Source organism: Mustela nivalis (assembly GCF_964662115.1).
Source record: "Mustela nivalis genome assembly, chromosome: 11".
Lineage (NCBI taxonomy): Eukaryota > Metazoa > Chordata > Mammalia > Carnivora > Mustelidae > Mustela > Mustela nivalis.
The window spans coordinates 102,889,329-102,913,521 of record NC_139030.1 but is presented as its reverse complement, the minus strand read 5'-3'; the positions used below and the strand labels follow the sequence as shown (position 1 = coordinate 102,913,521).

Here is a 24,193-nt window from a genome sequence, read left to right as displayed (position 1 = left end):
GTTATTACCAGAAATATATTTTTAATATTTGCAGATTTGTGTTTACTAACACATTTTACAAATTTCTTCTGATTTAAAAAAGGAGAATTCTCGAAAGTTTTGTGATATATGCGTGGTATGTTTTTCCCCCCTTAAGTTTTGTCCCTAATAAAGGCCTTTTCTGTTTCAAATTACATAAGCTTTTTACTGCACAATTTTTGTATTGACCTTATTTCAACTGAAGTAAGCAATTATTTTCACCATGTTTAATTTTAATAAGAAATTTGAAATAACATTTTTATCTTTTGCTAAGACTTTCTAGTTTTTAAAACAGTAAATAAATTATGATTCAAAAGTTTTGTTTGGTTTCGTTTTATATTCCTCAAGTGGTTTATTTCCAAACATTTTTTAAAACAAAATCACACTCAAGGAAAGAATTGGTTTTAATTACGTGTTTTTTTAAATAATTTGATCGGAAATGCATTTTTATACAGATAGTTTGCCCCAGTGCTCAAAGCATTAAGTTCACATTGGGGGACATTTTTATCTCTCGTCTTGCTTCTCACTGACGTTTCTGTCGGGAATCTAAGACTTTTTCCCCTCTCCTCCCCACCCCCAATTTTTTTCATATGTCATTTAGTCAAAGGTCGCCTGTCTTTCATAATCACACTGAGATTTGTTATTTTAAAAATCAACGGATCTTTATGCGCTGGGCTTAAATATGCATGGTTTTGCTTATTTTCATGTTCTCCCCTTTTCTCTCTATCTCTTGTCAGGCCTTTCTTCTCCTTTTATGGCCTGCACTTTTAATGGCAACATTTCTTGATTTCTCTCTCTGGACACCGAGGTTTCTACTGTGCTAGCTCTTGACTGTGACCGGCCCTCCTTCCCCAATGACCAAGCAGGACGGCCTAGGCCCGACTGCCTGCCCGGGCGTGGGGTACCGGGTGCCGGGAGTGGAACGCCGGCCCTCAGCGGGGCCACCCACACCTCTGAGGGCCCAGCATCCATCACCAGGCTTCCTGGGTTTCAAGTCCGGTCGCCCAGGCGCCGAGGCCCTCCCGGCGGTGCGCTGCCTCTTAGAGAACACGGGGAAGTTGTGCCGCGTTTTCCCTCCACTCTCGTACGCACAAGAAAAACTCCACGGGAACTGCCAGCGTCGAAAGCCTTCTATGGCTCCCAGGAACCCACGCAGGCCTGCCTCTCCCCCTCTCCGCGCCCCCCCCCCCCAGCCCGGGGCGCTTGCTCTGCTGGGGGCGAGAGGAGGGCGGGAGGGAATCGTTCCTTTCAAATGAAGCCCACACCAGTTCTGAAGCCACTTTCCGCCGCGGACTGTCCGGGGAGAGTTGGGCGACCAACACTTTCACGGACCGCATAACTGCCCCAGGCATGGATTGGAAATGGACGTGCCAAGGGGACTGGGACCCGGGGCCAGAACGCCCCGAGGGGAACGCGCCTAGAAGGCGGATCAACCAGGGTGGGCTCGAGCCCTTTCCCAGACTGCCCCGGGGCTTCTGGGGACTGACCAGAGCTCAGGGGCGGGGGACACTTACTTCGTTATCCGCACGCCTTCCTCGTTGGCATCAGAGCCCGACAAATCCCAACCCGCGCCAGGCAAAGATAAATTACTGCTGGCTCCCCCAGCGGCTCTGGGGCCTGGGCGGGGGCGGAGCGGCGAGGAAGCCGTCGGGCCGCCTAAGGTACGGGCGGTGAAGGTCCTGCTCCCATCCTCAGATGAACAAGCCCCCGAGGCCCGGACGGAGAGACGAGTCCCAGGGAGGCGGCGGACTGGGGCTGCGTGGCGGACAACTAGTTTGCATTAGATAGTGAGCTGAGCGCCCAGGAGGTCGGAGGGTCGGGAATCGGGGGAGCCGACAATGCAGACGGCCAGAGGGCGGGAGGCGACACGCGAAGGTCGGCCCAGGAGCTGCCTTAGGCGAGGACTGGGAGCTTTGTGCACTGGGGTCCCAAATACAGGGGGTGGGAGAAGGCGTCGGGGGTGGGCACTGCCTGCCCTGAGTACGGAAAGCGAAGGGACATGATCTGAAGGTAAGGGAGCCTCTGGCTGAAGGTGTGGACGTGCTTTCTCCGCGGCCGCGGGCTGGGAAGGCCAGGAAGGCGGAGGCCTGCGGCGCAGAGCACAGCTCCCAGCGACACATGACAACGCCCCCAGGCTCCTGGATCCTTTCACTCTTTTTCCGAGTCTAGAGCTTAGTAGCTGGATCTCCTGCAGCATCGCGGGCAGAGACGGCCTGCCCTGCTAAACTAGTTTTTTAAAATAGAAATCGGCTTTAAACGACCAGTAACAAGGCTATGGGGGACCGAAAACGGAAAACGCCTGAAGAGCTGTCGCGGCCTCCCCGCCCCCACCCAGGGGCGGCCGGGGTTTGAGCCCGGAGTCTGGCTCCCGACCCGCTGCGTTTTCTGTCTGGAAACACCGAACCAGGAGGACGGGGTCTGTCCCATCTCTAATCCTGGGACCCGAGGTAGCGACGAAGAACCCCGCGACCTCGACTCATCCTGACGGCCCTGTCGCCTCGGAGCCCGGGTCACCGCCCGGGTCCCGCACCGGAGATCAGGCGTCCTCTTCCGACAGCGCCACCGCGTGGGCTGCGACAGAAACCGGCTGCGCCTGTTCAGTCCGCGGCGTCCCGGACCCGGCCCTTCCGCGCCACCCCAGTTCCGCGGGTTAAGGATGCGGCGGGGGATGGGCAGGTCCCCGGCCGGGATCGCAATCTGAACACCCTACACAAAAACCCGCCCGGCGAGCAAAACCTCGGCGGCGTCCCAACCCCTTGTAATGAAAAGCATATCTGGAAAGTCCAGGCCACCGCGTCCCACCCGTGCCCTAAACTACAAGCAGGGCAGCCTGCGCGCTGAAATTGGCGCCCACCAGCAGCAGGGGCGCGCGGGCCCAGGTGCCCGGTGCGGGGCGACCCGAGCTCCCGGAGCCGGATGCTCCGGGAGCGTCCAGCGACCCTGGGCCCGCGCTGGTCTAGAACCGTGCGGGAGAGAGCGAGAAAGCCTGCTGCGGGACCCAAGGTGCCAGGCACTTACTGGGACCGAGGACCAAGCGGGGGGTCGGTCTGTTTGGCGGTCCAGACCTTTCTGGAGTGGCGAGGAACACAGGGGGGTTCCTGGGCTGGTGACTCGCCTGTTCTCTCCGTCTCACGAAGCCCCACGGAAACTCTCTTAGCCCGGCCAGGCTTGACCCCCGGGTTAACTCCCGGGTGCCTGTGACAGCGGTGTCCTGGGGGCTCGGTTCTTCCCCGCCCCGCCTCGCCTTGCCTCGCGGCCCCGCAGCCAAGGCCAGCTGAGCTAGGCATCACCTCGAGCTGCCCCAGCGCTACGTCCGATTTGGAGAGAGCCCGCATGTCGGGCTCAGAGGACTTCAGTGGGTAGGCTGGGGCTTGTTTTTAATAAATTCAACTGTTAACACGCGCGCCCGCACGCACGCACACACACATTTTGGGACTGTCAGCTACTAAAAAGGACAACGGCCCAGAAAGGTGTAAATTCACCTGGTGCCTATCCAATTACAAAACTCTTAGCCCCACACAGAACAGAAGTCTGCTCTGGAGGCCCGAGCGATCGCACTCTTGTAGGTCGCCAGGTTAGGGGCGAGAACCGGGAGTGCTGTCGCGGGGCCGCAGGGGCCGGTGCCCAGCCATGCCCGCCGCGCAGCAGCTCCGCCAGCGCGCTGAGTTCCGGTGCCCATTGTCCGCCTGGCCTGCTCACCCACACCATCATCATTGGCCATGACCTGTTCGCTTCTAAATTCTAATACCCGTAGGCCACGCGGAGCTACCTCCAAGCGTGCCAGGCCCGGCACTCGCGCCAAGTGGCTCACCTCAGCTCGCTGCGCCCGCCTTTGCCCCCGATGCCAAGTGCCGGGCGAGAGGCGGCGGGTCAGGACGCGGACGACGTCTGCTCACCTCCAGAAGCCGACAGTGGGTGCCTGCGGCGTCGCTCGTCCAGCCCTGGGGCTGATTTAAATAACTAATAAGCTCAGAGAAATTTTACGAGGGGAACTTTTCCTTTTAGTATCAATAAAGCCTAGTAATTGGGTTCGTTGGTTACCTAAGCTCGAGTTTCCTAGTCTGTCTCTCTCCTCTCTCTCTCTCTCATTCAAAAGCAACGTTTAAAAAAAAAAAAAAAAAGGCAACTGTGTGTGCGTTTGTGCGGGGTGTGCAAGTGTGAGTATGTGAAAGAAGTTGTTTGTTTCAAAAGTCCTTCTTCGCCGGAAGAACAATCGTCATTGTCGCTGTGCGGTGAAGAGTTTTGAAAGGTGAACTGTTGTTATTTCAGAAGAGAAAAATGTTGACAATAATTCAAGTCTAACAACACAAGTATGAAACAAGGGAGGGAGGTTTCTAAAGATTTTTCCTTTTGGATGTGACAAAGACATTTGCAGTGCTTCCCTAATAGTTTGCATTTTAATTAACTTTTACTACATTTTGACTTCAACTCCTGGATGGTAGTGGTATCTGTTGTTTTCAGTAAAGACTTCTATACTAGCACGCACTCTAAATTTTTGTTTCAATTTTCTAATCTTTTTGAAAGCACGTTCTTAGTCATAAAGAATTTTTCCACCTGGGAACCATGCCTCCATTTAAAAATATAAAAGACCTTTCATGAATAATAACTGCAAATAGCCCATTCGTTTGTGTCCACGGAGTTGTTGGCGCCTATACAAAATCTCAAAAATCTAAAGGCAATCTAAGCATGTTTCTCTCCAATCTTATATATGTATGTATATATATATACATATATATATATATGTTTTCATTTGCTATATGGAAGTAAAAAAATCTTTTAAAAGACTTTTTCGAAAAGCATTATGCTAAAATTTAACTGAACTTAAATTCCCTACCAGATACAACATAACCAGTGCCTGCCAACGTCAGCCTAACGAAATGAAGAGTATTTCTGAATCAGATTACTCTTGGGGTCAGAAGCTAGTCAATGAAAAGCAATGAGAATTCAAGTTTGCAAACCGTGGAGGGTGGAGGAGGCAGCTCCCCAAGTTCCCAGGAACACACCCAAACCTGTGCGCTCATATCTTCAGTGTTTACATATTATGGAGAACTTCTCCTTCTCACTTTTAGTTAGAAAATCCATGAGCTCCCCTTAGATCGTCTGGTTTCAGGCTGTGAGACCCAAAGTCAGCTCGAGGGTCCCTTTCTGCCAGGTAACTTCCGGAGGCCCCGAATTTTTCGGAGGTAGACCCAGCCCTTTGCATATTCCGGGCAGAAAGGGCGTCTTGCGGGCCCTTCCCAGCGCCGCCACTTCCCCAAGCTCTCCTCTGCACCCACGGGCTGATGGTACCAGAGCGCCTGACCCTCATCCAGCTCCTCGAGATCGCGCCGCGGTGTCGGCACTTGGCTGAAGAGGGAGTGAACCTTGGGCTATGGGTGTATACGCCCCGTTTCCCGCTTTCCCGGAGGATTACAGACAACTTCCCTTCCCATTTGCTCGGGCTGAGCTCCTGTTCCCACCCATCCCCTCCAGTCTTGCCCTCACTAGGCTCCGAGCGCCCCACCATAGGGCTCCGTGCTAAGGGCACTCACCGCAGCGGCCCCTTGTCCCCCACGCTGACCACCTTAAGGGAGGACGTGTCCTCCCCGCGCTGTCCTCCGAGTGCCAGAAGTCGAGAACAGTGGCAGGGAAAGATGGAAGGATTGGGAAGGAAAGCGCAGGGCTGAGTGGGGTAACTCAGAGCCTCAGCGTTGAGCACCTCAGCCTCCCCAAACAATCTGGGGCCTCCCCTTCCCTCCCCGGGCTTCCCCGCGGTCTCACCCTGGTCTGCGGGTCCCCATGGAGCTGCTCCATCAACCAGGTTGTCCCCAGCTTTTAAGGATCTCCCCTTACCCAATACCTTCTAGCTGATTCGAGTTTGGGTTTCAGTTAAGCTGTTTTCTAAGGTCGTAGAAGCTGCACTTTTTTTTTCTTTGCCTCATTTACACTCCTTTCTTTAAAGAGCATCCCTCGAGCCTAGCTTCTGCCAGACCCTGTGCAATCTCCCAGAGCTCTATGTGCAAGAGGAGAAGTGATTTGTCTGTTTACAGTAGGTTTAATTAAGACAGTTATGTGCCGTGAACTCTTCAGGCCCCAATCAATGCATTTTGATTTGGAAAGTCAAATAGAATCACATCTTACTCTTGCGGGTCCCGGTTGCCTGCCCAGGCTGGCGATAGATGCTGTTGTCCATCTACACCCACCTCACGGAACTGAACAAGTCTCTCCCACAAATCTAATCACCCTGCTTGTCCCAATGACCCCCCAGTTGGGTCTTTCAGCAAGAGCAAGGCCTTCTTGGTCTGGACAAGAAAGGCTGAACATACGGAGCACTGCTGGGAACCTTTAGCTGAGGAGCCTGGCCCTGAACTGGATATTGCTTCCTGGCTACCAAACCGTTCCCTAGCTCCATGCCCTAGTCCTCTGCTCTCCTTTGCAGAGACAGCCAGAGAGGCAAGACTTTCCTTTTCCCTAGTTGTGCATCCATATCCTATCTCCCCACAACTCTGACTTGGGTGCTGGGCTACAGCAGAAGCCTCTTACTAATTTGTCGTCATCAGAAACCTCAGACAACTGGAGTGTAAAACTTTAAGGGCTTCCAGGGATACAATGACTTCAGGAGCTCAATGAAAGGGGGGTGGGGAGGCTGAGGGTTGGGGACAGGGACGTCTGACAGACGTACCAATTTGCCCTCCTGAACTTTCCTCCCTTGGCAGCCAGGATGCCCTTAGCGTGAGCAGTTATCTACCCGCCCTCCTACCCCCTCCCAATCCGCTCGCTCGCTCCCCTCTCCCAGACTTTCTGGAATATCCCACCACTTTTTCAGCCCTCGAAAATGAAAGGGGCTAGTGAGCGTGTCAAAGGTCGCTCAGCCTCCTCCCCTCCCCTGATGTTGTCCAGCTACCCAGGACTCCCGGAGCCAGAGCCCTGTGTTGCCTGCCCTACATGTCCTGACACCTTATGGGGTGTGTGCATCTCATCTGCTCCTCTCCGTTGCCTGCGTCCATCCCCCAGGAGTAGCACCCACGTTGCCAGCCCCCCCCCTGCGGTTCTGACCCCCAGAAAGCTGCGGACCCGCCACTAACTTCATCATAACATCTATAATCGATCCCCTTGGTTTTCGGTAGATTTGGAATCCAACAAGGGTAACCATAAATATGTAGATAGATAGGATTTGGGGGCTTGAAACATTCTGAGCATGTTGGGGGAGGTGGGGGGCAGTCTCAGGGGAGTTGTCCTGAAAGCTGATGAGAGCAGCGACCTTTGCTGCTGCCAAGGCCTTGACGGGGTCAACTTTGGCAGGCTGTATGTACTAGGGCTCCCAGGACAAACCCCCTCCTTGGCCTCCTGCACAGAGGACAGAATTAGGTTGGAGAGTTGAGTTTTAGGGGCCTTTTTAAAAAAATTGTTTTTATTTCTGTAAAGGACTAATGCCGGTACTAGACGGGTGCAGCATTTGGCCTCAAAGTAGCCTGTGACTCGCCCCTCCCCCCCCCCCCCTGTTGTCAGGCAGCAGAGGGTGAGTGTCTGGCATTAGCTCCGGTAAAGCTGCCTGGCAGGGCTTTGGGCCTTGGCATCCAACTGAGGCCCAGTAACCCCCATAATGCGTGCATCTTGCCTGGGGTGTTTGTGTGTGCCTGTGGGTGTAGGGAGAGTTGGGCTAGTGCTGTATTCACCGTGTCAGCGCCTTCCCGCGCTGGGGCTCAAGTGTGGACGCAGTGGACGAATCCATGAATCAGCTCCACAGCAGAGGGGTCGAAGAAACACCCATGTCCGTTAAATGGGCTGTAGGCAGCTGCGGATGCTGCCCCCCTCCCCTCTTCTGAGCAGGCGTGAGGTGGCCCGGGAGCCCTGCCAGCAGCCCCCGCCCCTCAGGCGGAGCTGGGTCCTGGCAATCTCTGCACTTTGTCATCACGCCCCAGTATTTGACATTCGCAATTATCTGCAAATACCCTGATCGGTTTGTATATGAAACACTTTTTTTCCTGCCTTAAGGTTGGAATCTGGTAAGTTTCAGACAAGTGGTTGCGGGGGGGAGGTGACCTGGGGGACCGCAGGGGACCAGCCCAGTGAACCGGGCTCGGCTAGGTAGGCGACGGGAAGGGACGGATATGCATGTCGCCCCCTCCTCCCCCATTCCTGCTCAGATGCAAGGCCACACGGAGCTAAGGAAGGGCCAAGGCCGAGACCCTCCGGTCCTCTTTTGAAAGGAGCGCCCCCTAATCCGCGTGAGAGAAAAGGTGAGAGCGGAGCGGAGATCCGACCAGAGGCAAGGCCGGGAGGTTAATCATCTTGATAACCGGAAAGGGTGCTGCCCGGCCTGGTGGCTGTCACCGAAAGTGTCAGTCACCAGCTCTCGACCCCGCCGCAGAAATTACCTGCTCAAAAAGAATTTCCAAGGAGCCCTCCGCTCGGAGCTCTCCCCGCCCGCTGCCTGCGGGAAGTAAACCGCGCCCTCGTTCGAAGGAAGCGGATGCCCCTTTGACCTTCCTCCTCCCCCAGACTGTTCCTAAATCCAGAAGGGCCAGCTCCGGGATCTCTCACAACTCCTACATCGCAGCTTCGGGGCTACCTGCCCATCACACAGCCCGTCTTACAAAAAGGAAAAGACAATACACAACAAAAAAGTGGTGATGGGGGGGTGAGGGAGGATAAAGGAGTGAAATTACAAGTCTGCGTTTTCCTACTGCCTTAGGAGCCCCACCCTGGCTCCTGGCTGATTCCAAGGGCCTGGAGCCCACAGACCGTAAGGCCAGACCTTCCTCGTGGGAAGTGCACACAGCTCCAATGCGCCGGGACACGGTGTCTGACTGGCCAGCAAGCTCAGCTACGGGTATATTAGCAACTTTAGAAACACCAAACCGTGCAGGGAAGCGTCTTCGCACTCAAATTGCAGCTCTGCTACAGACACCGGGCTAAGTTGCTTTTCCCACATATTACTCACAGTTTCCAGGAAAGTGGGAGGAGGAGCAGGTTGGAGAAAGGTGGTGGTTGGGGGATATTGCAACACCTTCAAGAAAAATCAGGGAGGGGGCTGTTATAAAGTCCCTCTTTGTAAGAGCCCAACCTTCAAAGCCTTGGTATATTCTGAAAAGGAAAAGGGAAGACAGAAGCAGGTCGAAAACGAATCTCTCCATCCCCCAACTCCCAAACCCCCCAGAGACGCCCAGCCTAGTTCACCCCGACTGCATACACACAGTGTGTTGAAAAGACATCAGTTCTCTTGGCTCCTGCTCAGTGCAGGCGGGCAAGAAAGCACCGGGGACTGGAGAAGGTCCTTACAGTCTACCCTGGTGCCCTTGACCTAGGGAGAGCCCCACACTGGAAAGGCCGCTGAGATCGGAGCTGAGGTCACCTTCTCCACTCTCAGGTTGCAAGGCCTGTGAGCCTGTGCCCAAGGCCTCCCCGGGGAGCAGCCTGCCACGCCGGAACATTGGCCTTCCTTTCCCTGGACTCCTTGGAATTTGGTCTGAAGTGGGGCCGACTGCGGACACCCACCAGGGCCCTTAGATGAGGCCCTGTGTCAGCCGTAGATGCCAAGACTGGGCATAAGGGCCTCAGGAGAACCAAGCTGGCCGGTTTCCACCAGGGTCAGGGGGGTGGGTCACGATCTCAGAGGTGCCAGGTGGTGGGGTGACACCCACTGCGCCTCCTGCCACCTTCAGGACAGCCCTCCGCCTGCAGAGAAGGCAAAGGCAAGACGCAGTATGACGCATCAAACCTTCACCCTTTTACAGTCTTTTTTTTTTTTCGTGTCCTTATCTTTGTAGATGGGTGTATGGCTGCTATATTCCAACAGCTTATTCTACACGAAATGCCCCGAGGATTGGACCAGACTTCGCAGATTCGGCTTCCCAGGTGACCGCTCTTAGGTATTCTGCTCCCTACCCGCGGTCGGCGCCCGGAAGAACCCAGGGCAGAGCCCACTGTGGCAGGACCGAGAGCCGTGCGGGCCCAGCAAAATCCTCCTCCTCTGAACCTGCGCCAGAGCGGCCACCTCGGCCGCGTTCCTGCGGCGCGCACCCTCAGCGAGCCGGCGTCCCCGAGCACGTGCAAGCATCCCCCCCCCTTGGAAACAAATTCGCCCTGCGTCTGTCTCCCCAAACGGCTTTGCCTTCGGGGCTGTACTGGGACCCAAGACCGGGGCAAGAAGTCGCGAAGACAAGGGCCGGAGGCTGGAGGTCTCCTCTGCTCACCTTGACTTGAGACACTCGAAGACCCCAATTAACTATCGATTGTATCAGGGCCGACGGGTGCAAAGTGGCTGCGCCCCGCAGAGGCACTCGCTCCCCGAATCCGGGTCTCCAAGGGCATCTGGTGTCGGGGTAGACTGCACCGGCTACCTGCAGCGCGCGCGCAGATCCCGGGCGGGGAGAGGGCGCCGTGTCACCGGACGGTCGGTTGCCTCTCCGGGGGTCGGCCCTGACTTTGTTGGTAACTTAAGAAGCGCCTCTGAACTCGGGGAGCGCGTGTCGGGGCACCTCCCTGCACGGTCCCCCACCCCCTGCTTTCCCGGGCCTCGGATCTTACCATCCCGCCCCACCCCCCACACAGCCCCGCCCGCTGGAGGCGCACGGCGGGCCCCGGTTTACGGAGCCGCCGTTTCAGATGTTTATTCACAGTTAATTGCTTATGCAGGAAAATGCTCGTTACCCGGGCCGAGCGCTTCCGCCCTGGGCTGGTCGACCCCGCCGGCGGCAGCTCGCGGATCCCACCCGCGAAGCCGCGAAGGAGCCGGCGGCAGGGAGGCGGCTGCGTGCCACCCGGGGCCCGGCCGCCGGCACTGCTCCGGACTCCCGGTAGGGGGAGCACCTCGGGCGCCAGGCCAGCCCGGGTCCGGGCCGCTCCGGTCGGCCCCGCTGCCGGCCGCAACCCGGACCGCGGCGGCCTTTCACCTGCGCTTCCGCCGAGCACTGCGGGCCGGGGAGGGAACGCAGGGCCGCGCCTTGCTCCTGGGTCCCGGCTGTTGCACAGCGAAGAAGCTAGACAAGACCCAAGTATATTCTTTAGGTCCAAATATAGTCAAGGAAGTTTGTAGGTGAGGTCACCTCCTTTGACCATATCCAACGGGAGGAAAAAAAACATTGCAGTGGTTAAGAACTGTTCCTGAGCTCTTAATTTTTTTTATACTTTAGGTGATCTAATCCCTTCTCGTTGTTTCCAAGTCGTCCAGGAAGCTTTTAGATGGTCCTAGCACAAAACAGCATCTCAGAGGACACGTTCCTGCAGTAACAGCACCAAGGAGTTCTGCCCCTTCTGACTGCATGTACTTAAGTCAGGGCTCAGAACTTTCGTTTTAAGATATGACCAATGTCTAGAGAACACCCCGAATCCAGGGCCAAAGGAAAAGAAGTTAGCTGGGCGGTGAACCCACAGACCACTCTACTGTGCCCCGCGGGGTTGAACACCTGAGCCTGAGGGCCAGATTCTGTCTGGAGAAGGTTCCCCCGGTCTGCAAGCTCTCCTTCCACAAAAAGCCATCCTTCCCACGGGAACCCGCAACTCAGAAGGCCAGGGCATCAAAGGTCTTCAGACAGAATCCTATAAGCAAAGAATTTCACAGTTGGAAGGAAACTTAAAGACCAAGTAGTCTAATGATTGTAGTTTACTGGTGAGAACTTGTGCTGAGTAGAGACTAGGCACAGATTCACACTCGAGGTGAGAAAGCCCCCGAATGCTGAGGTGAGACTAACCCTCCTTTTCTGACTCTCAGTCCAGTTCAGTTTGGACCAGAAATGCATTTTTTTTTTTGCTGTTGTCACTATCCTTGTCTTTATTAATATATTTGCACATATTTAAGGGTTCTCAGTAAGACATACTCCTTTAATAATATTGCAACAATAGCAAAATCTGCCAGGTCTATGTGAAAAGAATATTACAGTTGATTCAAGGGAGGTTGAATTTTAGAACTGAAGTTACATATAGCATTTGAAGCATTTTGGGGAAAGACTAAACAAAATAGTTTTATCCCAAAATAGTTTAAGAACATGGGGTATATGCAAATATATGAATGAATGAACAAAACAGTACCAAAAAAAAAAAAACAAAACAAAACAAACAAACAAACCAGAATGTCTGGTATTATAAAGGCATTCTTTTTTTTAAAAAGGCATTCTTCTAAGTTGTGTAATTTACCTCCAAAAAATCAGAGCTAATTTAGTGCATGTGTTTGTTTATAGGGTTCGAAGGTATTAAATTCTGATGTCATTTCTAAGGACCAAAGGGAAATAATACATATATTTCTAAAATCAGACTTGAAAAAATAAAAATCTAATTTCTAAGAAGTTGAGTCAGCCACAGTAGAATTTTTTTTTTGAATAAACTATAAGTCTAGAAAACACTCCCCACTGGGTTTGTAATAAACCCGGTGATATAAATTATATGCTATCATTCTCTCCACAATTTATTTTTTGATAAGGTCAACATAAACATTTTTATTTACACGGACACTCCACAATTCCTTTTCTGTATCTCGTTCAAAAGGCAAAGAGATACATTATCAAATGGAAATGTCTCCGTCTCTTTCCGTAACTCATGTCTGATCTTTAGCAAATGGCGCTGTGATGTCATTGAAATGGGTATTGGACAAGGTACCAATTGATTTATTGATTTCCCTTCTTCAAAGTCCATTGGGAATTAGGGAGAAGAAGGATAAACATAGGTTGGCTGAGATGTGCAATATTTATACTATCACACACATGCAAACATTTATTTGGCTGATAAAATTGACAATTCAGAATCATTGCTTACAGAAATTCATAAAGGAATGACACAGAGACCACTCACTTGATCAACTTGCTTCTCCCCCACCCTGTTGTTTTATTCCTCCTTCCAGTTTCAACCTTATAGAAGTTAAAAAAAAAAAAAAAAACAGATTTTGGTTAACCTCTAGCCAACAATGGGAGCTGGAGGGATAAGGGAGACTTGTTGGGGGGGGGGGAACAGAACAGCTGCATTTGCATTCAGATGCAACCTCATGAATCCTGCTCCAGGGCCCTGACAGCTTGGCAGGGTCCCCGAAGCCTAGCACTTGCTGTGGATCTCGCAAGGGGTCTCCGTGGTCTGAGGGTTCCAGTGACCTCCCACCGGGGAGGGGCTGAGACCTTCCTGTGGCCTACACCTGCGAAGGTTTACAGCCGATTCATGAAACTAATGACAATCATGCTGCTCTAAATAGTGACAATATTGCTGCTCAGATTGTGTTTGGTTTCACAGGAGAGGATTTCAAAGCCAGACTCCTTCCAGCCTTAATCGCTGAATCGGTTTTTGAGGACAAAGACTTTTATTTTATTTATTTTTTTTTTTTAAAGATTTTATTTATTTATTTGACAGAGCACACAAGTAGGCAGAGAGGCAGGCAGAGAAAGAGAGAGAGAAGCAGGCTCTGCACTGAGCAGAGAGCCCAATGTGGGGCTCGATCCCAGGGTCCTGGGATCATGACCTGGGCCGAAGGCAGAGGCTTTAACCCGCTGAGCCACCCAGGCGCCCCGAGGACAAAGACTTTTAATCCAAGTCCCGTTAAAAATGCCAACTAAATTGCTTGGAGAAACTCTATATTGTAACATTTGCCTAGGAATTACCACACACAACAGTATCTACAGCAAAGCTGAAAATAAATGAATAAAAACAAATCTCAGACTTCCTCTCCCCTGGCATTCCTTATGGGTGAATGGCATTGAATGACAGGGAAGATTTACTATCATGCATTCTAAACCCAACTGCGGTATTGGCTACTTCGTTTTTCCTGTTCCCTCCCCTTACTCCAAGAAAAATTGAACATCTTTGCCTTCCAGAGCTTTCTATTCATTTAACTCAATCCTCTGGGTTTAGCATCATGATCTAGGTAATCCCTGCTGGCTAAGGTGAATCGACTTTTTCTCTGCCTTGTGCTTGTGGGAGTGAGCGGAAGGATATGGTGAAGCAAGTCTCTCTTGCTGGCCACTCTAGAAGAGGGGTGTGCTTCCAGAACATGTGGTTCATTTTGCTCTAGTCATGCCCCCTCTCCCTGAAGCTGGAGTCTAGAGATTCTCCTCTCCAAGAGAAACTGGATGAGGATGGCAATAAAGAAGGACCTGGAACACTGCCTACATCCTCCTCAGAGAAATCTCGTGTCAAGAAGATGTTGGGTATAGGAGTGTGATGGAAAGAAAAGTAAAACTATGACCACTTTTAAGGAGGTTATGCTAGTGTGGGCTTGGACCTAGTGCAGAAAATGCTTTCAAAAAGCATTTTATTTTTATTTAGACAATAGTATCCATCATCCTACAATGGTAAGTTCACTAACTATTGAACATTCTTAAAATCTAAATATTGGGGGGCTATGAAGTAGTGTGCTTTGGGACTTTTAACGTATACAGTAAGTCAAATCTGTCTTTGCTGTTTACTAGCAGTGAAACATGGGGAAAGTTAACTCACCTTTCTGAACTTCATTTTCCCTTTCTGTCAAATGGGCATAAAATCAACAGCTACGTCATCAAACTGAGGATTGAATGAAATACAGCATATAAGTTGCTTAAAACAACTTAACAAATGTTCGCTCTATTCTGATGTGGGAATTGCTGATCCTGCTGTCTCTGTCAGCTCATGTTGCAGATCACTGAAGGGGACCTCAGATCACATTATTCTCTGAGAACCATGTCTTAAGATAAAATAACACAGGGAACCTTACATGACTTCATCACCAATGAAGTTTTTCTGAATTTTAGAAAGCATTTCCTGAAAACATTTTCATCAGCTGTTCTACACTCCGTCCCTACACCAGAGGTTCCTAAGCTGGGCAAGATGGGTAGAGATGACAAGGACTATCTACCCAGACGTCACTTCAAAGCTTTCCACTCAGGGATCTGCTCAGGCAAGTGGAACTTTTCATCATACTGTCCCTCAGGTGTGACATTGTGTTGGTTCAGGGTACAGTAAAAGAGACTCAGAGACCATGTCCTTTGGTCTTTGTTTGCTGCTTCGGGGACACACGGTGTCACACCAAATGCGGAGACCCCTTAGGATGACTCAGAGAAAGAGGTCTCTTACCCCTCTGCATTGAATTTGCCCAGGAACCAATGTTGTTTCATTTGGTGATGGCTAAGAAAACTTTGCCATTTCCCTGTTACAGTCACCTGATTTTATGAAAGGATTACACCTCGCTAGGTTAGGCAGTCTTCTCCGTCCTGTGTACACATTCCCATGCTATACTCTTTGTGGTCTGATTTTTCTCTGGGCCATGTTCTTTCAGCTATACCGAGAGCACCAGCAGCCCCAGAAGAAGGCAGTGGGAAAGCAGAAGATTCGGGACCAGCAACGCCAAGCCATTCCCTTCACCTGTCTGGAAGACCAAATGCAAAACGGGGGAATTATGCTTGAAGCCTCTAAGGAACTTTAGCAAAAGTAGAGCAGATGGTAGGAGTTATGACCAAAGACCCGCTTTCTCCCTCTTGTGGCTTCGTGTCTCTCTTTTTGAACGTTTCTCAAAGTCCACACATGAAGCCAAATGAGTTCCATTTATGCAGACTCGTTCTATACCTGGCCTACCACTGCCTTTGACTTCAGACGTAGGTATTAAAATGCAGTCATGAGGCCCAGGAAGAGAATGTCAGAAGGAAAACACCCAAGATGCTGTTCTGTCTAGTTCTCTCTTTGATTCCAAGTTTTGTTGCTTAAGAGCTCAGCCTCATTATATACATCAGTTTGAAGCATTCATACAATAAAATTTTGATGACCTTCCAGACCGTGTTCCCTCCCACAAACCAAACATAAATTGATTGCTCTTCACCGGTCAGTTCTCTGCTGCAGCTTAAGGGAAGATGTCATCAACGGTCTGGGGACCCTTGTCCCAGATGAAAATCCTCGGGCTCTTTGGGTTGGGTTGGGTTGGGTTGGGTTGGTTTATTACAAACCACAGCTGACCTGTGGAGCCCGGTGTATTAACGCTCTATTTCCCTCCCCCTCCTGCAAAATAGCCATTTATTTTTATATTTTCTATAGATCGCTTCAGTCCCAGGGAAGGGAGAAGGAGAAAGAAAGAGGAGTGGATAAGGCTAACAGCCACCAAACCGGATTGACTGAAAGGCTCAGGCCTCTGTTGACATCAGGGACCCCCAAACCCAGGTCACTGAACCATTTCAGTTCAACAAATACAGGGGGAAGTTACCAATTTATACATCCTTCAGCTTGGCTATCCTACTTCAAGGAATAACTACAACTACAAAAATGATAAAAAACAACTACAAAAATAATAGCCATGAATGTTACTAGGCACCTCACATGTATTATCTCATTTAACACAGTATTGGACGACACGTACTATTATCATCCACTTTTCATTTTCAAAAGTGAGGTCAGAGGGATGACTGGGTGGCTCAGTCAGTTAAGTGACTGCCTTCAGCTCAGGTCATGATCTCTGGGGTCCTGGGATCGAGTCCCACAAAGGGCTCCTTGCTCAGCAGGGAGCCTGCTTCTCCTTCTGCCCCTCCCCGCTGCTTCTGTACGCTCTCTGTCTGACAAAAAAAATCTTTAAAAAAAAAGTGATTTCAAAGTTAAAATAATTGGTACGAGATCACATTGCTTAAGAGTGGGATTTGACTAGTAGATCCGAGCTACTCAGACTTCCTATCTGGTTCTGTCATCAGCTTAACAGCAAGAAGTGAGAGATACGTTTTTATGCACGTGACCTTATTTAAAGGTACTATTTAGCAAACATTTTGAAGTGTGTTTTCAGGCCAGGAATGGCCCCTGGCCCATCAAAAAATGTACCATGTGCACCTTCAAAGAACTTTCAACCTAAGATCAACTATTGAAAGGAACATATGCTGTTAGACCACGTAGATGGAGGACAGGGGTAAGCAAACAGATCTTATAGCCAAATATGGCACATGTTCATGTTTTAGAGGGACAACTGCAGAGGCGTAGCCTATTTGGAAATCAGGGCTTGGAGAAGAAGTGATCACTATCTCAGTGACAGTATTTAGGGCCTGCTTCTTGGAGAAAGGGCTATCTTTGATGCTGGCGGAATTGAGACAAATCAACAGAGTTCTCCACAGGGGTATGGACAATGAGGTTCACAACCTACTAAGGACATACAACCTTAGTAGGTCTCACCGGGGGCAGAACAGCCAACAGGAGTCACGTGGAGAGTGACCGGCAAGTCTAGGCAGAGGTAGTGTTTTCTAGGACCTCACAGTCAGCTTGTTGCTGATACCCCAAACTCCCCCCATTAGATTTTGGTTCCTCTGCATTCATGATTACCTTCCTTATGAAATCCTCCTCCAAATATTATGCAGGAAGGATGGCACAGTGGTCTGACACATGGGCAATCTTTCGGTTACAAAGTGAATAAAGCTCTCAAATATGTATCAGTGGGTTATGTAGATTATGTGTTCAGAACTACGCCCGATGGTATGAGGAAAACAAAGAATTTGGAAGAGTACCCTCGTCCTCCAAGCACTTGGGATTCTTTCAGGAGACAAGATTTGCTCAGGTAAAAGACTTGGCAACAACTAAAAAGGCGTCAGAAGGAATGTGGTATAGACAAAATAAAATGTCACGGAGGTGACAGATGGGTTTCCGAGTTAAGTCCAGTAAGGTGACGTGTCAACTAGACCTGGAAAGACGGCTGAGACTTAAGTGGGCGGGGGGCACAGAATGTGGCAAGAACAGGAGCTGCCGCAAGGAAACAGTACCACTCTCCACAGAAGGACTGAAGAAGGTACGTTTGGTAGCCGAAGTAGGACCGCCTCTGGAGGCCTTTAATATTCCCCAAAAGGAAAGAGACTTGATGAAGAAGAAACGAGAGCCACACTACTCCCAACGTCCCCCCTTCAACTACTGAGACATTTAAACCTGGCCCTATCTTTTCATTATTATAAAAATCATACATATTTCTTATAGAAGCATTTAAAAACACATGTAAGGAAAACCACAGCTCAGCACAACAACAACGGAAAAGAAAGAGTAAAAAAAAAAAAGAAATATAAAACATCCCTAATAACTCTATTTGGTAAATGCTGAGGTAAAAGAAGGTTCACAATGAAAAGGATTTTGGAGGGGCGCCTGCGTGGCTTGGTCAGTTAAGCATCTGCCTTCAACTCAGATCATGATCCCCGGGTCCTGGGATTGAGTCGCGTGTTGGGCTCCTTGCTCTGCGGGGGCACTGCTTCTCCCTTTGCCCCCTGCTATGCTCTTTCTTACTATCTCTCTTTCTCTCTCACACATAAATAAAATCTTAAAAAAAAGAAAGAAAGAAAGAAAAGGATTTTGGAGAATTATCACGACAGCTATATGCAGGATGGCTTTGAGGAACAGAAGATGAATGGCAAAGAGACAGATTAGAAGGGTGGCAGGATTAACAGGCCTGTCTTGAGGGTCAAGTCCAGAGCAGGAGTAGTGGGAAGGGGGAGAAAGGCTGAATCGGAGAAACTTTCCAGGGCAGGCCACCATCGGGCATTCTTCAGATAATTGAAATGCTACAGAGAGTCCCCCCACCCCACCCCGGCCTACTGGAGCCCCAGCTCTGGGGGCATCGTCACTGGAATCCTTGCTTGGATTTTTCCCATCTCAGTCATTCCCTTCCAGAACCTGGATCACCTACCAACTCACAAAATAGTCTGATACTAGTTAAGTGGCCCCAAAGCCCAAGGGGCTGTTAACATTCTAGAGATTACTTTTTGAGAAGACATTGGAAACTGTTTTCCAGGTTTTCAGAAATTGTTTTATGAATTCAGACTCATAGAGACTGGCCTCCTGAGCCTTCTCTAGATCGAGCAGGCATAGAGGGGCTCCAGGTCAGCCATGTGCTGACCAAACCATCTCCTTCAGAGGAAGAAATGTCACCCCCAAACTGTCAAAACAGCATCTCTATTTCACAGTGCGGCACACCACTGCCTTTTTTGACGTCTCTCTCTCTAACAGCTGTCACCTTCTCAGTTGCTTCCATGGTTCTCCACTCATTTTCCAGCCCTCCAACCAGCAGCAAAGGCCCCACCTCTATATGACTTGAATCACAAACCAAGAACCAAACTCTTTTGACAGTAGAGACTTTTCTAGGTCTTCTGTGAAAAGGGAAGTGGATAAATCTTCAGAAAAAATTAGCACTTACATTAATAGCAATTCCCATGGATGTAACAGTAAAGAGCCTGTGACAAGCCTCGGGTTTTCATCTAATATTGCTCATTTTCCTCTGTCACATGCCTGTCCAGCCAAAGCCTACATTTTCCAGCTCCCCCTGCCATGAGCTGTAACCACGTGAATGACTTTTGCCCAATTAAAGGAGAGAGTGATGGGTGCTACTCTTCGTCTTAATTTTGAAAGGACCAGGCATGCACCTTCTGGTCCACTTTTCACTGTGGACCAGATTTTCATCTGGGCCATTTATGCATTCATGCCTGAGGAAATATAAAAACTAGAGGAGTCACGTTGAACCTAGATACGAGATTCGAATGTGGAGGATAGCAGACTGCCACTAGACTTGGGCTGCCAACCTCTGGACTGTTACATGAAAGAGAAATAAGCTCCTATCTCGCTTACCCTACCTAGGAGTCATTTTGTTCTATCAGCCAGCCTAGAGCCTGACTAGTGTTATACTATGTTATTGGTAAGGAAACTGCAAAGTCAAATAACTCCCTTAATACCATTGATACACTCTTCCATGAAGATATCACAACAGAATGAATACATAGGGAATGGCATAGGCATGCAGAAGTCTTGAGGAGGACTGAGGGAGGCTGCCTAGTATAAAGAATGAGTTCTGGCCTGAAGGTCAGAAAAACTGCATTCTAATAATCACATCATTATCACTTACTGAATGTTTACATGATGTTTATAATGAGCAGCTATTATGTAAATGCTCATGTTTATTATCTGACTTAATACCCTTGAGGTAGATACCTTTTTTTAATCCTTATTATGCAGATGAGAAAACTAAGACCAGCAAAGTGAAATAACTTGCCTAACATCACAGAACAAATGATTGTTAGAGCCCAGATTCGAAGCCAGCACATGATTCCATCAGCTGTATTCCTGACCGTGATACTGATGCTTCACTGTCTTTGGTTTGTACATGAGGCCACCACTAGCTATGGGACCTTTGGCCAGGAATTCTCCACCGCTGGATCTCATTTTCCTTAATTACAAAACGAAGGCATTGACCGTCAGTTGGGCCTCCTTTAATTTCTTCACTCTGTTGAACGATTGTGTTCTAGGTCTGACCGTGCGGTGATTTGCTGGGACCTAGATAAGGAGCTGGACCTATTTTTCCAACATGTACCATGTCACTGATCATGGTGATCTGTCAATATAGCACCAAAGTGTGGCCAAGCCCACTGAAATAATCTGTGGTACTGACCAGAGATCACTGCGACTACCTCCCCCAGCCCTCTGGTTCCTTCACTTCTCTGTCTCCCACTTCCCGCTCCTCGATGGCTGCCATTTCACAACTAACAGCCTTAACACAAGCACATGGTGGAAGCTGAGGGCTTGTCCTAGATCTTCTAACATTTCCCAATGATACCATACCTACCATGCGTATCTCGGCTTTTATTCATATCATCATCACGGTCACCATCATCACCACTCTACTGACAGGAAAGCTCTTGTTTCCTCCTCTTGCACAGCCGACCTCTGCAAGAGCGGTGGGCTCTCAGCATCCTTCCCTGGGGCTCTGCCTGCAGCTCAGAGCCTCTTTCTGCAGAGGAACCGTCTGGGCCTCCCTAATGTGGACCAGGGAGGCCGCCCGAGGGAATTAAACAGAGGCACTGACTTCAAATGCATTCCTGCTGAGAGGAAGGCAGTGCTCCAATTTTGCTCCTTCCGTGGATGCCCAAATGGCGGCTTTCCAGATCTTGACATCTGGACCTATATATTATTTTCCTGATCTCTAAGGGGGCAGAATTGTTTGAATTCAGGAAGCTGGGAGCCACTCATCCCACGGCCCACCTTGGGGACCCCTCTGTAAACCAGAAGAGGCCACCAAAGACAGGAAACCATGCTTCCCAATTAGACTGTTCATGATCCTTCCCTGATGCTGTCATTTAACAGCTTTCAAATGCTGGTCAAGGCAACTTTTTTTTTAGTTTCGTAGCTATAACATATGGATAAAAATCTATACATGCTTCGCCTGCCTCACAAGATGTTGTGACAATAAAAAGTGATAATTTGCTGAAAAGGACATTGAAAACTGTAAACTACTATGCAAAATCCAGTTATTCCTGCTTTGAGATCAATGTCTCTGCAGTGATCGGCAAAGTCCGTTTAGAAAAGGAATAAGGCAAATTCCTACCAAAAAAGGATTATCTGAAATGTTGAAATCAACCAAATCAGTAGAATTATTCACCTTCCCAAGCCTGAGTGGGACATGGAGCTCGGATGAAACATGATCAGGGACCTACCAAGTATGTTCTGCCTGTGGAACCTGGGATCGGAGCGTGCAAGGATCACTCCAGAAGCTAATCCCAGGCCAGATCTCATTAGAGACATAGGGACCTGCACCAGGTCCCCACTCCATCCTCCACACTGGAGTCAGGAGGTGGGAACTTAACCAACTAACTCGAAGTGCCTGGGATGGAAGAGAGAGTGGGAGTTTTTGTATCCCCCAGATACACTGGGGAAGTCTTTCTAATTCCCCCGGCATCAAGGCTCCTCTTTTCTTCTGGTGATTTTCCTGCCTTTGCAGTCTCAGTCCTTTGGCCCCTCTGCCCACGCACTGGACTACAGCACCTGCTGGGTGGCGTCTGCCTCCTAGCTACCAGAATGGTGCTGTCCAAGAGCAAGATGGTGACTTATAGATAATTACATTTTTTTCCAGCACCCATCTTTAAAAAAAAATACAAAGAAGCAGATATAGTAATTTTAATAATAGACTTTAGTTATCTCAATAGATCCAAAATATTTTCATTTCCACATGTAATCACAATAAAAATTTACTAACGACATGTGTCTTATGTTCTTTTTTTTTTTCAACGATAAGTTGTTGAATACAAGTATGTATTTTATATTTATAGCCCTTCTCAATTCGGACTAGCTGAATTCCAAGGGCTTAAGAGCCACATGTGGCTGATGGTGTCAGATTAGACAGCGTAGCACTAAAGTGTATCACCCAGTGCCATTTCATTTCCTATATCCTCAAAGCCAAGTTTCCAAGGCTTACAAGTGCCAGTAAATGGCCTGATGGAAGCTATCTGTGGCTCAATGGTAATAAGAGGAAATTAGAAGCATCCAGCCTCTCTACTCTTCCTTTTCCTTTAATAACTACCACACCACACCACACACACACACACACACACACACACACACCTGCATACACACTTGAACCAGCACAACAGGTCATTCCTCTCCTTGTAGTAACTTAGGCATTCAAATGAGAGCAGTGATTTAACCTCCAAGCATGCTCCTAAGGTCAGCTGTGGAGGGAGAGTGACAGACATGCTGGGTTTACCGGAAGCCCTTGCATGGTTCCTCAAAACAAAAGGGGTGGGGGGGCTACCTACCTCTTTTTGAGTAGGGACAGTCCTCTCCAGTGCAGTGGCCAAGACAAGGGCTAACCTCGGGTTTGGGGGATTTCAGGGCAGTGGAGTTCGTGGATGTAATCACCTCCAACGTTTCTTGGCTCTTGACTTAATTCAACAAGCATGTGTTGAGTACTTACCAAGTATCCCGCTAGACAGCGAAAACTCTGAAAATAGGACCATCTCTTCGTCATCTCCGTATGGCCAATGTCTCAACACTTGAGTTTATACAATTTCAGCCAAAAGCAAAAGACATTTGATGTTTTCATGTTCCTGTGCAGCTTTAGTTCAGATAAGTAAACATTTGGAAGGCTTTCTTAAGCACAGGACTCAGCTGCTGGAACTTCATGCCTACCTAGAGCTCTCCTGGGTGTGTGCGAAAGGGGGCTCCAGAGTGAAGACCACAATTCTGTCTCCATTGTCTGACAAAGGAGGGAACTAAGGTCACCAGACCTTGAAAGATCTATAAAGAGCTTTTTACAATCGGGTACTTTTCATGGGGAGAAGGGCGGGGAGCAGTTGGATGATGACTACAGTTTTATAGAGCTTAGGGCACTTCATCTTTAAAGAGCCCAAACACAACTCCACGATGGGCTGTGGGAAGAACGCGCGTCAGAGAAAAGGAGAAAAGGAAGACCCAGCAATCCCTAGCAGGGGAACCTGGGGTTTTTAGGACCCAACTGGCCAGCAGAAGTCTGTACTCTTAGAAATTCATCTCAAGCTTTTGGTCCTATAAGCTGCCAAACTTTATGGATCGTTTTGTAAACTACAAAATTACCAGCTTAAAACAGTATAAAATAGCCAGGCCAATCCATAAGCATCCCACACAGTACTTTGTAGCTTGTTACAGAGGAACCTGGAACAAAAAAACTCTTGGCCTGGGACATCTCCCAGAGAATCACAAAATGAAACTTTTGGAACACAGAAATGTCTTGTCATCTCATCTGTGGTCCGTGGGAACAGAGCTCAATCAGGAAAGGACTGTGCACAGAGTTGCGTCTGTAAGTCCGCTGCTGGTGACCTGAATGCATTTTCCCATGCATCCCACAGAAACGTTGTTGATTAGGGCCTCAGCCTATCCCAAAAGGACCGTTTAGCCCAAGGTGCTGCTGAAATAGGATACCTTTACAGTGAAAAATAGCGGGGTGTAATGTCATTGCCATACTAGAAATTAAGCACTAGAGGCAAATAAATACATTGAAAAAGAACTTGATATTCGGACGAAATCATGAGGCAGAGGGAGAGCCCATCCATCACTTCTCCCTCACCCCACAACAGAGAGTCTGTGACCCAGAGCCCCTGACCTACTGTCCCACTGAGGGCTTGGGACCATTCCTTCCAGTCTCCCACCATCTTTTCTCTCCTCCAGAGGACCAGAGAAAGAAATTTTCCCCAGCGTTTGCCAGCAGTTTCTTCCCCAATACTGCCCCCTCCTGGAGAAAGGAGCTCTCTCCCCAAAGGGCTGGCCTAGTTCAACTCGCCCCATTTCCAAACAAGAGCACCAAGGAATCCCCGTACAAAGGAGCCGGAAGGAAGGAAGGGGAAAAGGAAACTCAGAAATTATTTTCTGGGTGAATCTCTTCCTTGGACGAGAAGAGGAGAAACCAAGAGAGCTGGTGTTGCTCCCTCGACCTAGGAGGTAGAGCAGGTCACAGATTCAGGAGAATTCGGGATTTTTCAATAGCAGAACATTTATGAATACTAAA

At 49.4% G+C, this 24,193-nt stretch overlaps 1 protein-coding gene across 1 annotated transcript in view; it reads right to left on the bottom strand.

The window, feature by feature from the left end:
* SATB2 (SATB homeobox 2) overlaps positions 1-24,193 on the bottom strand; it is a 466,941-nt gene that overhangs the window by 188,126 nt on the left and 254,622 nt on the right. The window lies entirely within an intron of this gene.